At 35.2% G+C, this 18,197-nt stretch overlaps 1 pseudogene; it reads right to left on the reverse strand.

The window, feature by feature from the left end:
- Positions 1–4,141: 4,141 nt before the first annotated feature.
- On the reverse strand, positions 4,142–6,312 carry LOC107003839 (annotated as a pseudogene).
- Positions 6,313–18,197: the final 11,885 nt, after the last annotated feature.

Genomic DNA, 18,197 nt, shown 5'->3' on the forward strand with positions numbered 1-18,197 from the left:
GGCCTATGATCCTTTCCTAATTGTCTATTACAGCTTACTTTTAGCAGGACTAACAAGGCAAGTTCTAGCTCAGTACAAATAGTGGACTATTCAAATTTTCCTCACACTCACTTGACATTTCATCACTATACCAGATCATCAGACACCTAGTTCAAATTTAAGATTTAGGGTAATGCAATGATGTAACTCTATGTCATGCTTAGAGACACACATTTATCAGTTACTATGCCTAGTCATGCTTTTTTTTCAAGTTTATCAGGATATCATTTTAGCCATCATGCTCCAGAATTAAACTATGTACAAAAGATATAGACATGCCGGTTCAACAGAAAAAGTAATCAGTCTCTTGGGGAAAAAGAACACAGGCAAGAAAACCCCAAAAGAGGATAGTGAATTGGGCTACTCAGACTTCACCCTAGCACACACTTTCCGTTTACCCCACCCCCAACAAAAAGACATGCAATTGTCCCCAATGCATACAAAATTGAAATACTCGAGTTGTAGGTGAAGCAAACCTGGGGCGCAAAGCGCCGACGATCAGCACGGACCTTTGTGAGTATGACGACCGTCGTGGGGTCCGTCGTGTCTTACTTCGACTATGTATATATGGAGAATTAGACTATGTATATATGGAGAATTAGACTATGTATATATGGAGAATTAGACTATGTATATATGGAGAATTAGACTATGTATATATGGAGAACCCTGAAGGAGAGTCTCTGATTAGTATGACGGTATGTGCAGGACGGACCGTCGTAGTCACGACGGTTCGTTGCATGTGTCAGTTGAAGGACACTTTGAAAAATATGAGAGACCGTAAGGAATAGGGTCTCTGACAACCAGAACGGTTATGTAGGACGGACCGTCGACAAGATGACGGTCCGTCGCGTGTGCCCTAGTTTGAAAATAACAGAAAGACGTACCTGGCATGACGGATGCTACCATTACTAAAAAGAAAAAGAAAAAAAAACTATAAGTATTGGGTTGCCTCCCAGCAAGCGCCTGATTTAACGTCGCAGAACGACTGAGGATACTTGATTACTCAGACTTCATCAAGATGGTATGCCTCTTCCTCTCCGTGTATTTGGCATACAAGGAGGGTGGTTCTGCACAAATCAAAAACAATAAAACAAAGTAAAATCAAGAAAATATCAACCAAACTATAGTGATAAGTTCAAGTTAATCTAAGAGCTACTTTCCCCGGCAGCGGCGCTAAAATTTGATACGCTCAAACTTACTTCTCAAATAAGAAGTAAAGCGGTCGTGTCAAGTAAATAACCCAACTAGTGAGGTTGGGATCGTTCCCACGAGGAAAATAGTCTAGACTTAACTTCAACTTGTTATTACTATTGTTTGGTCAATGACTTCCTTGGAAAGTAAAAACAATAAAAGGGGGGTTTCTAATTCTAAATGAGTGAAAATAAATAACGCAATTGAAAGAGACATTTAACAGCTTTGAATGTTGGATTTTAATCAATTAATCAAAGTAACTAGGGTTTACGTGTTCCCCACAGGTTCATAACTTGATAATTCTAACTATAACAATTCTTTCCTAGTATCTTGCATTCAAAGTGATAAGTTATGTATTTCTAAATCCTTGGTCCGGCATCTAGAAAATTTCACTCCGCACCTTGGTCCGGCTACGTGTGTTGCTATACTCACCCTTATCTTTACCTCATATTAAGCATCGCATTCGATATTTGACTCAGTCATTACCTCGTACCAATCAATACTAGCCTATTAGATAGTATACACTAAATCTATGTTAATAATTCTTTTCCTATTATCTACCTCCTTGGTCCGGCAAGTAGCATTAAGGCGAGTTCTAACGTTGGCCATCCGTTAAAAAGACTTCTAAGCGAAAGAATTATTAATACATGCAAGACACTATTCTAGAATTGTTATTTTAGTTGGGGTTTATCTCATTATTTGCCTATGGTTCCTACAACCCTAGTTATGGAGTTTAGTTACCCATAGTCATAATTACAATATTCAAATATATCATATCAGAATTCATGTATTACCTCAATGAGAAAGAGTAAAATCCGAAAGTTTGCTTGATTAATCAACAAAAATCACCAACAATCACTGATAAAAGTCTAAAGATAACCTAATAATACAGGGCATAACCATGGTACAGAGTCTAACCTAATAATCAAAGGTCCAGACTCTGACATCTAAAATGAGGTTTTTCGAACTATTTATAGAAAAAAAAAACCTAATTATACAAGGACTCTATTTGCTTGAAATCTGCCAAAATGCGGCTGGGTCGATGGACCACGCGACGGATCGTCATAGTCACGACGGACCGTCATGGACTCCGTCGACCCATACTTGTGCAATTTCTTCTGCTGCTCTCTTCATTTCCCTTGACGGCAAGTATGACGGACCGTCATAGGCACAACGGTCCGTCGAGGATCTTCGTTCCAAAACACTTCAACTCTTGGAATCTGCGTACTGGGATTACTTCTCTGAACTTTATGACGAATCTGCAGAACGGACCGTCATAGATACGACGGACCGTCGCAAGCTGCGTAACCCCACACTTGGTCTGACTTTCCCATCTTCCTTCAGCAGCTGCACGACGCTGCCACCTACGAACCGTCACAGGCACGACGGACCGTCATAAGCTCCGTAGTTTTTTCGCTCAAAATCTCTGCATTCATCTTCGGACAGATTTCCTGCAAAACAAAGAGAGACTTATATAAAACTTAGCACAAAAAGGCTTTTGGACACACTAAACTTAAGGAAAAAGTATTAATAATACCGTGAAACCACGGTATATCAGTTCTCTTGAAAGTAACTCAGGTGATATATCATCATTACAATCACATTCTTCCACTCTCAAATACTCCAGAAACATACTCATCTCACCAATTGGAGCTTCCAATTTCAATTTATGGCAACTTGATATCTTGTCACGACCCAATTTAGAATCGTAACTGGCGCAAAGGAGAGGAGTTCCAAAGCAAGCCTTGACCGGAAATCTAAAGAAACTCAGACAAATTTTCCTTTGTTTTTGGGCCTATTTTGAAACTACATGTATTAGAAATCAATAATACATCAAACCAATCTCATCATTAATCCACCTTATTCATCAATAAACTATTCGAAGAGTAAAGATACTAATTCCTACTCCAAAACATAAGTCTCATACTAGAAAACAATTTACAATAAGAAAGAATGCTCATAAGTTCTAATAAAAGGAATGACTATGGAGCGACTCTAAGAATTTTAAGAAATGTCTATAACAACTAATAATCTTGTTATCCATACGAACAACTACTATGCTCACCAGAAATTATCAACTCGTAAGCTCTAGACAAGAATGTCCTTACCAATGTCACCTGCCTTCTCTGTAAAAACATTAGTGAGTAGTGAGACGCTAGATCTGTGAGTAATAACACTTAATCACAACCCTTTTGACAAGGCACAAGTCAATAAACATGCTAGTATGATAGTCAAGATGATAAAATCATTGTCTTTTCAGAAACGGTAACAATATTTAATCTTATGTGCCTTATTTAAGAAAAATCAATGTAAATACTTAACAGTAAACTCAAAAAACACTTTCATATCAAATCTTAAAGTAGTAAACTCAGAAAGACATTTCCATATCAAATAGTTATAATTGGAAACTCACAAAAACAATTTCGTATCAAATGTTATAGTAGTAACCTCAGAAAAACACTTCCATATCAAATATTATATCTAGGAGGTTTCCAAGGATGAATCATGTAATCAAAGTGACCTTCTCTTTAAGATGTAACCAATAACAGTGAACTCCTCATAAAGGAGTTAAATATTCATAGCAGTAGATCCCTACTCGAGGGATATCAGTAACACTATACTCATTCTACCTTCTTACTAGTAAGGGCTTTATTAGAAATCAGTAACTACAAGGTGCACCAGGTCTAACAATTCCGTCATTAGCTAGGGGATTCATCAAGGTCTACTCCCATTTATATTCTTCTTGTAATCAGTAAAAACATTTCAAAATCAAATAGAACATTTAAATCTTATCAAAACATATCATTTCAAAGTTCAACGATCACCTGTCAAAATACTATTTCTCAAATAAGTTTAAAAACTTTTCAATAATAGTAATCATATATTGTAAGAATAAGATCATCTCAACTCAAAGACTTGTCCCACCTGCAAGTTCAAAATAGTCGATAAACACATTTACTTTATAAACAATATAAAATCATGCAATTTGTCAAATACAAACTGCAGTATGATGACTACTCACGATATTCGTGTTGAAATATCAAACTTGTAATCGCAAGCAATCCATAGGGCTTCCATCGATTAATCTATAATCATATAATATTGATCTCGAGTTAATTCCTTGTTAAGGCTATTTCATAAACTACGATAAAGATTTTTCTCTTTTGGACTACATTTTTCGTCAAATTGCTAAATTATAACTATCAATTCATAAGTATTTTTGCTAATGCACTATCTCCTAACTTCGGCCAATTTTCACTACTTATTCTTCTACTTTTTTCTTAAAATTACATTCGAATGTCTAAATCACTGCCTCTGGTAGTAAAATTGCTGCCCACAGAAAAGATTACCTAGGTTAAGAATCACTCATGGCAAAACTACTAATGATCAAGGCAATGTTTACATGAAGGAATAGATTTACCTCCACTCTGTTTAATTTTTTTGAACCCTTCTATACTTTCTGCGTATATACCTTGCTTCGTGATGTTTCTCTTTCTTCTCTATCGATTCAAATTGTTTTCTTCATCTATTTTTGTTGTTTTATGCTGATATTCCCATCCCTAATCCCTGCTTCTTTTTTTTTTTTTAAATTTGCTGCAGCTTGCGGCTCGCAGACCTTTGCTTCAGCTTGAAGCCTTTCATATTTTTGGGGCTTTAGACTGTAATCCCCCTTTTTGAAAAAACACATTTTGGTCATTAAAACAAACCAACAATCTGCGTCTATTTTTTTAAATAAAAAGACAAAAATGCCCTTATTGTAATGTAGGGTATTACATATCTCTATTGTCTTCAAGGCACTGGACAGCATGCTAAAATGAAAGGAGGTAAGAGAGTTACAATCAATAATATGTAATTCCTCAATCTGCCTCATTACCTCAAGTTGGGATCTAAATAGTTGCGCCTCATCAAAAACTACTCCAACCTTTGGACAACCACTAACTTCAAACTTTTTTAAACTTGACAGTTAGATGGGTGTCTCCAAAATGAGTTCAGGGCAATTTTTAATTTTATGCTTCTTAAGTGTAGGGAACACTCCATTTCCTAGTACGTGCAAATACTTCCACTCCGATATATCTTCAAATTCGAGCTTCTCAAGATAGATAAAAGGCTTTTTGGAGGACAAACTGCCATAGATTTCTTCTGTCACCTCTGTTATTCATGTATCCCTGTAATCCAAAGGATTTTCAAACAAGGGAGTTATCCCTCTATATCCGGTGATATCAACTTCTTTTATGTGCTGGCAAGGAATAACAGTTCTTGTTGTTATCAATCGACAATTGTACTAGCATAAGAAACAAAGGATCAGCTAGCCAATTTAAAAATTTTGTGCCTCTATATCCAGTAATTTCGACTTCTTTTATGTTTTTATGTTGGTGTAGCTCATCAAGTATGTCTCTTTTAGTTTGTGAATTGTCCGCAATACTACTTTTACTCCACTCCAAAGTAACTTGTCAACATGATTTTTATCCCTCATCTTTGCGTTCACAACTTCCCTTCTATTAACCACATTATGCAACTCTACGAACGATAAGATCCATACAAGTTCTTTGCTTCAACCAAATCTTCCATTCTCCAACCGCCTAGAAGAAACTTGGCTCCCACTAACACTTGGAAACTTTTCATTTTGTTCAGATGTAGCGGCACCTTCAAGCGATACGTGTTGCTATGTCAAGATGACGCAAGTTAATCAACACCTTCATCCACAACGGTAACTCCTCAAGATCAGCACAATATGACAGGAGAAGTGTCTTTAAGATATACAATTCATAAATAAAATCTGGCAACCTTTTGTCTAAGAAATATCCAAAAATTTCAGGAGCTTTAATTTTATAAACAAGTCATTTGGAAACTCAACAATCTCATAGCATGGCAATGACAATTCCCTTAAGGATGTTAGTCTTAGAAGTACGTTATGCAGCACCCTCTTGCTTAGCTTAATTTTGTACCATGGAGCTGGATGTTGATTGGAAGTAATTTCCTCAGCTTATGTGATTTAAAGAGTGATTTCAATTTCTCACCATCTTCTCTTATTGAGTAGGACATGTGCCAGCATTCATTGTTCCAACATGCACAATCCATTGTTGTCTTCCAACCTTGTTATATTCTAGGTGTTTTGATGATCCTCGCAAATGTAACAACCTGGTCCATGGCAGAGTGCTCTCACCCAGATACTAATGGGGTACAGATGTAAAGTTATCATTCAGGTGGTAGGTAAAAAGTGTAGTTTCCTACAGGAATAGGAAGAGCGGACGAGATTGTCTGTTTCAGTGACTCACAGACAAAGGGACTGGTCCTTTGTTAAGTTCTCTCATTTAGATTCATTGTTGAGAACAACTGTAAAGATGTCGTGTCAGGGGTTAGTGAGGCTTCAACGTACTACACCAATCAGAATGGGGGTAGTTGTTTGTCCAATGGTCAATAAATCTTTATGATTGACATAGTTAACATGAAAAACAACAAATAAATTCAGTCATCTAAAGAAGATAGTCAGCCAACAAGCCTTTTCAAGAAATCACAAGGCAAGGCTACGATTTGAAAAGGTCACAAAACAACTGTCAAAAAAGTTATCACTTCTGATGTGGTAGGTGCATAACTTTTCTAACACCGGGCCTTCAGCTGATGGGATGGTCAACGAGTCTGTGGTGATTTATATTATATATTTCCAACAAACACAAACTTATGATTTTCCATCTTTAAGGAAGAACATTGCTCAACTCACCAAAGGGACCTGATAGATTGAAGAAGATTCTTTATTGTATTTATAGCTTTGTGTCTTATGTGCTTACATTGTAAATTTGATCTTAATCTATACAGGATTCAAATCTTGTTTTGGTTTCTAAAAGTCTAAATCATCTAGAGTTATGTGATTTAGTGGGAAACATTGTTGTTTCTTAGTCAAAATCTAAATCGTCCAATGGGTAGTGGTTTAGTGGGCGGAATGGTATCCTCTTAGAAAAATTTATATCAACCGGTGAGGGTTAGTATAGTGGGTATTGTTTTATCTACTCTGGCTCAGCTAAGTAACAAGAAGTATTGGATAGAGTGCAGATTAGCATGTTTATCTCATTTTTTAAAGTCACTTTACTTTTTCTTGGAGAAGATTTGTGGAAGCAGTTTGAGAAGTTCTGTTGAGAATAGGTCATGGTTTTCCTCCCTTCAGCAAGGAGGTTTCCACGTAAAGTTTTATGTCAATCTTTACATTCAACGCTTATCTTACTGTTTGTTATTGTAACTGTGTTGAGGACCTAGTCACACCGAAATAAGTGGACGCATATTCTCAGTTACTGTTCTTACTGAGTTAAGGGACCTGGTCCTTGACTGATTGGTGGGTGCATACATTCTTACAAGTGGTATCAGAGCTTTGGATTCTCTATATGGTTAAAACCTATAGAAGATATACTGAAGGAATGGTGGCCTCACCAAGTCTAGAAGAAGGTAAGTCTACCATATGTCCTCCTCGTTCCAACCGTAAGTGCTACCGGTGGTGGAACAACAGACTGCATAAGTATATTATGGCAAAATACAGTGAGCTATGGGACTTGGTTTTTATGGTCCTTACATTCCTACCAAAAATGTGAATGTCATGCCCCGAACTATCCCCGAGACGCGGACACAGAACCTAGGACCACAGGTGATCCCAAGCTAACCCTGCTGGCATTATCATGAGCATACTAAAGATAATAAATTGTTGCAGAAGCTAAATCATACTTAAAATGAAAAGATGGGGATTACCCATATGCTATAAGTGAGATTTTTGAAAACAATGAGTTTTATACAAAAGAAATATTAACTCAATACTAAGCTGAATCTAACTATGTCTGAAAATAGCCTCTAAACTAGACTAGAAATATTGGGACAAGCCCCAGCTAAATCTAGCAAAAACTGAAAATAAATGACTAAAGAGTGAAGTGAAACTCATGACTGTTTTCCTCGGAGAATGAGGAGTCACCACTGAATCTGCTGAACTGGAGATTGGGAAATCGATCTATGCGTGATCTGGATGCTGAGAACCTGAACCTACATCATGAGAAGATGTAGCGCACGTACGTGTCAATACTTGAAAGGTAATGAGCATGTAGGATAGAGTAAAGCTGAAATAAAACATAATTGAACAAGCACAAAAACAAGTATAATAATCTGAACGTGATGTGCTGATTTCTGAGCTAACTACCAATTTATAACATGCTGAAAATGAATACTGAATATACTGATAAATGGTCAATGCAGAGAGTCTGACTGAACTGTGGAAGCTACTAATAATCGATAATAAAACCACATGAGCTAAATGTGGAGTCCAATGTACACGCCCCATCGAGAGGACCCAATATACCCGGCCAAAGGTATAAAGTCATGCTGGCTTGATCACTAAACTTATTGCCCACAGAGGGGACTTACAACCTACTTGGCTAGTAGTTCTGGGACTATTGGGTACGCTAAACCCTAGTCAAACTTGGTATTATGCTACTCCCAATGAATTCTGTAAATTAACTGATTATAGCTGAATTTCTGTAAATACTGGGTAACTCGAACTTAACATACAAACTAAGAATGCACCAATTAATCTGGTAATTATGCATTTATAACTGAGGCATGTATATCTGAAGTGTCTTAAATATATGACCTAGCATGTGTAATTCAAGAACTAAAGAAATACAAAGCTAGGGTTCTGAAATTCATGCGATAATCTGAGTAATAACATGATAATCTGATTTGGAACATATATTTAATAAATTCATGAAGTAATATCAAAGTTATAGAACCTCTATGTTTAATCATGATAAGAGAATCAAGAACTAACTTAAACTAAGGACCCAATGGGTGAAAGGAACCCACTAGTGAAATCCCACATACCTGGTGATGAAATCCATGGAAAAATACATTAGTTTCGGGGCTGGAACTGCTGGAGCTTGTGGAGTTCTTGAACTAGGGTTCTTGAGCTTTTTTTATCCTCTCTTGCTTCTAATTTTCTATGTTTTGATTTAATGATTCGACTTGGATATGTTTTAATTATGTTTCTAGGCTTAAACTAACTAAAATATGATGATTTAGGGTCAAAACGATGTAACTTAGGGTTTAAACGGAGTGGGAAAAGTCAAAAAGACCCTTGGGAAGGTTGCTGTCGGGCCTCACGACGGTCAGGACTGACGGTCCATCGTGCGCCCGACGCCGCGTCGTTGGGTCCGTCCTGAGGGCCTGTTCGACAGTCCTTTACTAAAATGGGCATAACTTTTTACTTGGAGGTCTGAATTTAGCAAGGTTTGTGGCTATGGATATATAATTCAATTATCTATATCTGGGTAGGTCATGGGAGAACTAATTCATTTTGTGATAAGAGTTATGATCATTTTAAGTTGACCCAACAATGTTTCCCTTTAACTGGCTGCAAATTTTCCACCTACGGACCGTAGGTCCACGTACGAACCATGCTGGTCATCCATAGCTCTTGTCAGAGAGTGGTTGAAGGGAGTCTTGATCAACGGTCACGGACTACGGACCATCGTTTTACCTAGGGACCGTAAGTCTATCCGTCGTCCAAGACTTAACCAATTTTTCTAGGCTGAAATTTTTGGGAGTTTCTGATCCCATCGACGGTTGTGCAAGACGGACTGTGGTTCAGGCTACGGTGTGTCAATGCCACCATTGGTAGCACTTCCAGATTGTTATGAAAAACTAATTTTTGGTCTGTTTTGGCTATGGGATGTATAGTGAAGAAAAAAGATCTAACTTAGGAGCTTCCCAAGTGTAGAAGAGAGTATGATGAAATAGATAGAAAAAGGAGAAGTCAGTAGCATTAAAGGGTTGTCAAAATAATGCTTCTGAAGACGAAGAAGAGGTGAGTTATTTGAGTGAAAGGTTTCAAAAAATATTCAGCAAACATGGATTGTTTCAATAAGAAGGAAACGCCAACAAAATAGAAAATGCAAATGACATTTCACTGTTATTATTGTTCCGCGGAACACAAGTAACTCAAACTCCCGCAACCCGCTGATGTTATTATTGTTCCCAAGGTGGATGGAGTTGTAGCCACTAATTCCTATATTCTTTCCCTGTTGGGTCCTATGATGACTGGTAATGAGCATGAAATGTTCACTAAAATTCTAAAGCTAAAGCCGCATGTGTTCGGTTTTTTGATTGAGGACACCTATGAGTTCATTCACGATTGTTATGAGAGGCTACACAACTTAAGTATTATACACAGGCATGGGATGAAATTCATGACTTTCTAACTTCACGGTGAGGCTAAACAATTGTGGAGGGACTATGTGGAATGCAAATCCTCGGATCTACCCCCACTTGCTTGGACACAATTTCATTCTTTATTTCTGGAAAAATATGTGTCCCTGACTTTGAGATATCTAAAGATGGATAAGTTTATGGCTTTGGAGCAAGGTGGTATGAGTGTAGCTGCCTATGACGCCAAGTTCCATGCCTTGTCTAGATATGCTACACAATTGGTAACTAAAGAGGAGGAGAGAATCCATCTATTTTTCAAAGGATTGAACCCCGAAATAAAAGGTATTGTCTTTTCAAATGATTTTTGCACGAAAAAGCTTTAATGAGGCGACCAAATTTGTGAAAAAAGGGGAAAGAGTAAAAGATAATGGGCAGGCTAAGGCTTTGGCTAAGAAACCAAGAGCATAAGTTACTTTTAGGTTTCCTTCTCTGGAGGTTATGGTAGGCTGACACTTGCATCCCGACCAATTCATTCTGCCATGCCCACTTCTACACATAGTTTTTTGGGAACTACACAATAAAATTTAATTCAGGATAACCACGGAGCTGCACCTTCAGCGGGAACTAGGACTTCATTTGATCGTAGTTGCTATAATTATTGAAAACTTGGACATTTGAGGAGAGAGTTTTCCCAAGATCATATGTTGGACTCTGTGCACCAGTGGACTAAAGAAGTGGTACCAATGAGTAATGGTAATAATGGTAGAGGACACATGGAAAACCTAATGTACTGATGCTAAATCATTAGGAAAATCATATTCATAACAGTCTGAACCAATACGGCTCAAAATATTTATACCGGGACTAAGCGTCCATCTCTCATCACATCTCATTACACCGTTCATAGTTTTATAATTTTCAAGTAAGCCTAATCATCAACATAAAATTCAATATCTCTTTTTCTAACATCGACTTAGGAGTTTTGTTGACTTTGAACCATTTAGCCTAATGTTTCCATAGCCTTATGTACGAAATTGAGACCTATCAAACAAACTTTACTAACATCAAACATAACTATAAGACATCAACACCTCATACAATAAAGAGCCTCAAAGGGAACCAAAAATAGTTGAAGATAGTTATTATTATATTCCAACTAAATAAAAGAAATGAACATCCCAATTACACTTGAAGTCGATCAAATAATCTCTAAATATATCTTCCAAAGTCTGCATAGTATGCTCCGCTTGTCCATTAGTTTGAGCATGAAAGGTCGTACTAATCTTGACACGAGTACCAAGGCCTTTAAGGACAAACTTCCATAATTGAGAAGTAAATTGGGTACCACGATCAGAGTTAATTGATACAGGAACTCCATGCAACCTAAACATTTCCCTTTGATACAACTTATCATAGTCCTCTACAAAATAAGTAAACTTGAAAGGAATCAAATTGGCGGCATCATCATACAATCTATAATAACCCAAATCGAGTCATGTTGCCGCTGACTGTGGGGTCAACAAACAATAAAGTCCATATTCAAATCTTCTCTTTTCTAACTAGGAAATACTAATAACTTTGGACAAACCTCCCGACTTGTGATGTTCAATTTTAAATTTTTTATAATAAGGTCACTTAGAAACATATTCCACTATATCATTTTTCATCCCATTTCATTAAGAGACCTCCCGCAAGTAACAATACATCTTGCTGTCTCCCGGGTGAATGTAATATAAAAAATTATGGGCTTCTGATAACATTTTTTTCTCAAATCATCAACATTGGGAAAATATAAAAGACCTTGATATGGAAGCACACCATCTCCCTTCGGAAAAAAACTCAATGAATTTTTTAAGCACCGGTTCCTTCAACTCAACAAAAATCAAATCAACACATTGCTTAGCCTTAACATCCGACTCAAAAGATGATTCTGCAACATTATGAACAATAACCCTACCTTCACTCCAATCAACATATCGAGTACCTATGAGTAGTCTATGAACATCATGAACCAATTATTTCTTACCAGCCACAACATGCACAACACTAGTCATGGACATTCGACATAAGGCATCGACCACCACATTGGCTTTGTTAAGGTACTAAAGGACACTTATATCATAGTCCTTCTAGAGTTCTAGACATCTACATTGATGAATTTTAGATCTTTTTACTTGAAAACTTATTGAAAACTTTTTTGGTTAGTCAAGACATCAACGTGGACACCATATAAGTAATGCCTCAAAATATTTAAGGCAAAATAAGCAGCTGGTAGTTCAAAAATCATTAGTAGGATAGTTCTTTTCATGAATTTTATGTTGTTTTGAAGCATAGGTAATGACTTTATTATTTTTTATGAGAATACATCCTAATCCAATACTTGATGCTAATAAATAACAAACATGATGTAGCTTTCTGGTGAAGTATAAATTGTAGCGGCGGTATGCCTATCTTTCAACACTTGAAAACTCATCTCACATTTTTTGGACCATAAGAACTTAAATTTCTTTTTTGGTCAATGTATCTAATGGAGAGACAATCAAATAAAACTCTTCCAAAAGCCTTATATAATATCCAGTCAAACCCAAAAACTTTGAATATCTATAGGGAATAGAAGTCTAGGCCAACTTTTAACAACATTTGTCTTCTTCTGATCTACCTTAATACCCTTAGTTGAAAGAATGTGACATAGAAAGGATAGATATCTCAACAAAACTCGCATTTACTAAACATTGCAAATAGTTTTGGTCCTTGAGAACATGAAACATAATCATTAAATGGTCAGCATGCTTATCCTCACACTGTATATAAATAAGGATGTCATTAATACACACAATTACAATCATATCATGATTTCTTCTAAGTACTCTATTTATCAAGTCCATGAATGCGGTGGGAGTATTATTCAAACAAAACGACAGTATCTAAATTTCGTAATGAACATACCAAGTGAGAAAAGTCTTCTTTGGTATTTCATCTTCGTTCACCCTCAATTGGTGATAGCACGATCAAAGGTTGATCTTTTGTAAGTAACTCTCTCATTAAAGTTTGTACTAAAAATCATCTACCCATGCAAGATGATACTTTTTCTTGATGGTAACCTTGTTCAGTTGCCAGTAGTCAACACACATGTGAAGTGAACCATCTTTATTGTGAAAAAAACAAAAGTTGAGCTCCCTATGGAGAGATTCTCCATCGGATGAAACCTTTATCTTACAAATCTTCCAGTTTGTGCATTAAATCATTAAATTCTGCCAGAACCATATAGGAAGGAGAAATAGAAATAGGTAGCGTATTTAGGAGAAGTTCAATACCAATGTTTATTTCCATTTTGGGAGGAACATGGGTTAGATCATCTTGGAACACTCACGGAAAGTCATTTACAATGGGGACCCATTCAAGAATATGGCTTTTAGCATATGCATTCCTAGCCCATACAAGATAATATATGCAACCCTTAGAAATTATTTTTCTAGCTTGAAGACAAGAACCAATATGACTCTTAATCATAGAAATTCCTTCTTTATACTCTAGGGTGGGCTTCTTTTGAAATTGAAACTTAACCACTCGAGTTCGACAATAAACCTATGAGTAACAATAATTGACCAAATCTATACCAAGAATAACATCAAAATCAAAAACATCAAGCTCTACAAGGTCAACATAAGTAAGTCTATGGGACAAGGATACATGATAATTTCTATAGACTTGCTCAGTAATAGTGGATGCATTGATAAGAGTAGAGATAGGAAAAAGGTCTAACAACATATCCACAGAAACGTCAAAAATCATAGCCACATATGGTGTCAAAAAACACAAAGTATCACCGGAATAAAGTAAAGCATAAATTCAAGATGAGAGAATTTCAACATATCATTAACTACATCAAGAGAACCCTCTTGCTTATGTCAAGTTTGAAGTGCAAAAAATTGTTATTTTTTGGAGAACAGGAACGCAAACCACTAGGTGGAGCTTGCCTACTATCTCTTTCTTTAGTAATAACTGATGGACAATCGCTTATCTTTTGAAATATCTTACCATAAAAAAAGAAGACATCCATACCGGCTAAGCATTTGCCATAATGCTTCCTTCCACAGCTAGTACAAGTAGACACAGAAAATCCACCACCATTTCCTCATTGGGGATTAGGGTTAGACATCCCATCATTGATTATTTTTTGGAACCAGAGTGTTAGAGGAACCTTTATCAGAGAATCTTTTTCGGAATTTAAAACAACCATGTCCGTCGGATCTCAAATGGGAAAAGTCACCATCATTGGTTTTTACCCTCTTTCAATAAAAGATATTTATTTAATCTTCTCTTCTTCTGTTCGTTGAGCATCTTCCATTAAATGAGAGACATTTATTCCTTTAATGAGCATGGCCGTATAACATACCTGAACCATCATTTTGAACACAACTGAAATAAACTTAGGGGTCGTTTGGTTACTGTTTAGATTTATGCAAGTTTTAGTTATGAAAATTTTAGTGATTCAGTTATAGGTATGCATGGTTTAATTATGAATTTATAAGATATAAAGAGTTTAACTATGCATGTATGATTTTATGCAGTATTTAATTGTTATGCATGTACTCCTTTTTATTTATGTAGAGATCACAATATATTAATTATTAACTTTTATATATATATATATATATATATATATATATATATTAAATATGTAAATAAATAGTATAAGCCCTCCCACTTTTTGAATAAAAAGTAGGAAAAAGATATTCCCTCTATAATTAATTGGGATCGTTATTTTTTCATTTTGTTGTTTTTTTATGTTTATAACTTATAAAAATAAAATACCATTAATAAATTTCAATTATGTTGTAATATCCTATTTTACATAATGTAAATATTCTGTTAATATGTTGTATATATTGTTTAACTTATATATTTTTAATATACCGAATATATAATTATGTTAAAATTCACATCCTAAACAAAATAATTTTACATTTTAATTAAATCAGTGTAATATATTTAATAATATACAACATTAATATATAATTAACCTATGTGCCAGCAAAATATGTATAATTCAATTTGTAATACTAATAAAAAATTACATGTGGATATCGAATGAAAACAAAAAAAAAATTGTGGATTAAAAAGAGAGAAAAGGGACAAACGTAACCCCGAACTATCATAAATGGTATCTAAATGCCCTCCGTTATATATTTAGAACTCTGATGCCACTACAGTCTAATTTTTGGAATGTATACCCTTTGGACTAACAAAGGGACATGTGTCACGATCTGAAAAACATATTCAAAATTTGTTTAATTTTTATTTCCAATAAAAAATTTAACCCGAATAATTTTAGATCCGACAAAAATTATAACCAAAACTCAATAGACCATCTTCTCTGATTTTTTCCTTTCTAACAGGGATTTCATTAGAAAATTTCTTTTTTCTTTAGTTAAATCTCATATTACATAATCCAGTTAAAGATATTCCCATCAACACAACAATTAGTAAGATTAACAAACTTTTTTTAACAAAAAAAAATGAGAAAAACAGAGTTGGAAAATCATCCAAGCAGCACTGTTGGTGATTTTTAATTAGAGATAATTTTCCTCATTTTCTTTTCTTGCTTACCGATAAATATTTTTTGTGGTACAATTTTGAAGGTAAGAATATTCCCATACCACAAATTAGCTATGGGTTACAGAGTATCTTCTTGACCTCCATTGTAGAGAGAGAGAGCTAGAGGTATGTTTGTTCCTATCCTCCCATATTTTTCTTATCTGATTTATGACTGATATTTATATTTCTCATTATAATGTGACTGTTGAATGTATTGCTGATTTTTATATTTTCACATATCTTTTTTCTTTGCTTTCAGCCCTATAATATTAATTTTTCAAAGTTTTAGCTATTTAAAAAAGTTATTGAGTTTTGCCAATATAAATCCATTCCAAGGTCGCTAGTTTGGTTTGCCGGAGCTGTTGGGGAAACTGTGAGGTAGAGATGAGTGAGTGGTGGTCAGGTTTCATGGTTGAAGGGTCACTACCGCACTAATTTTACTGGAGCGAGGGAGATTAGTTTTAATAGCAGTCAGAGATGGTTTCGTATCTGGAGCTTCGCCGGAGATGATGGAGTCGTTGTACTTCTTTGTGTAACTGCTTTTTGGACAAGAGAAGAAAGGGAAAATTAGTTTTAAAATCAGTGCGGGTCTAAAATTATTTGGGTGGGGTTTTTTATTATTTGGTTCAATTTTTTAATTGGAAATAAAAATTAAATAAAAGTTGGATAGGTTGTTAAGATCGTGACACGTGTCCCTCTTTTAGTCCAAAGTAACTAAACGTTCCAAAAATTAGACGGTAGGGGCATCAGAGTTCTAAAAGCATAACGAAAGGTACTTAGATACCATTAACAATAGTTATGCGGCATATTTTTCTTTTTCCCCTAAAAAAGTAAAAATAGAAAGTTAGGAAAATAGTATAGTAAGGTATAGATTTTAATACAAAATAATTTTATAGAGGTTAACGTGTAGTTTTAATTATTTCAATATATGTATAATACTTACATAACTTATTTCACTTTCTACTATGCATAACTTATTCATAGATTCCCTCATGAGTTAAGTATGTATTAATTATGTAGGACTACAAAAAACATAACCAAACACCGCATAAAGTTAATACATGAATAACTTTTATACAAAATTAGGAATCTTACCAACCAGACATGGTATACATTATATTCACTTTTCCACCTAATATAAAAATTCTAGCAAACATATTAAAATTAATGCAACTGTCACATCCGTGTTTACCTCCTAGATGTAACCGGCGTCGGCGTCCTCTTTGAGGACTAAGACTAGCCTCTTAGTTTACATCATTACATTCATACGTCAAAAAAGCGGAAAATTTAAACCTTTTCATTACTTCTACTTGGAGGTTTACATAGACCACTACATACACATAATATATATTCGTATCGAGTATACATAGACCCTTTTATAGGAAGGTTACACAACCTTCTACTTTTATTGCACATAAGTATATAAAACATTACATAGACTTAATATTCATAATAGTCGTCTCTTCTCATAACCATCTAATCAGAGTGTAAGAACTTGGGCATAATCCCATACATTGAATTAAGAATGCCTCACATTGTCTATATAATGTTCATACTAAAAATTATAGAAAGAACAATAGAAGTATTTAACTACAAAGCAAACTCCATAATCTAGATAGTGGAATCGCCCTTAGAAATTGAGGACCTACTCTACTTGATGATTAAGATATCCAAATCTTCTTCAAGTCGTCTTCAAAGCACCTCAACGATCGCAACCTAAAATGTTTGGGAAAAAGGGATAAAATGGGGTTAGTAAGCCACTTGTAGTAAGTATGAGACCATGTTCACATATAAGATCAAATTATCCTAAAAACGACATTTTATCAAAACATGCTACTTTATTCTTTGAAAGCCTTATGCATCATCAAGGAAATCATACAAATCAAAAAGACATATCATATCATAATAAAACAAGACTACTACTCATGAACCCTTATAAAGCCAACAAGTACAATCACCAAACAAAGCCCCATAACATTACTCAATCAAGTGACTTAAAAAGAATCATAACTAATATTCAACTTCAAATAACATACCCTCTTAAGGATATACAACATCATATAGTTAACATAGACCAATTACATAAGAGTGTCACTCACCATATAATATCATTTACATGTAAAGTCATCATGCTATCATCTTTTGCATTTATTATCATATCTATACATAATATCAACTTCTAAAGCCTCCAT

The sequence above is a fragment of the Solanum pennellii genome, chromosome 11 (genome assembly GCF_001406875.1).
Source record: "Solanum pennellii chromosome 11, SPENNV200".
NCBI classification, from domain to species: domain Eukaryota; kingdom Viridiplantae; phylum Streptophyta; class Magnoliopsida; order Solanales; family Solanaceae; genus Solanum; species Solanum pennellii.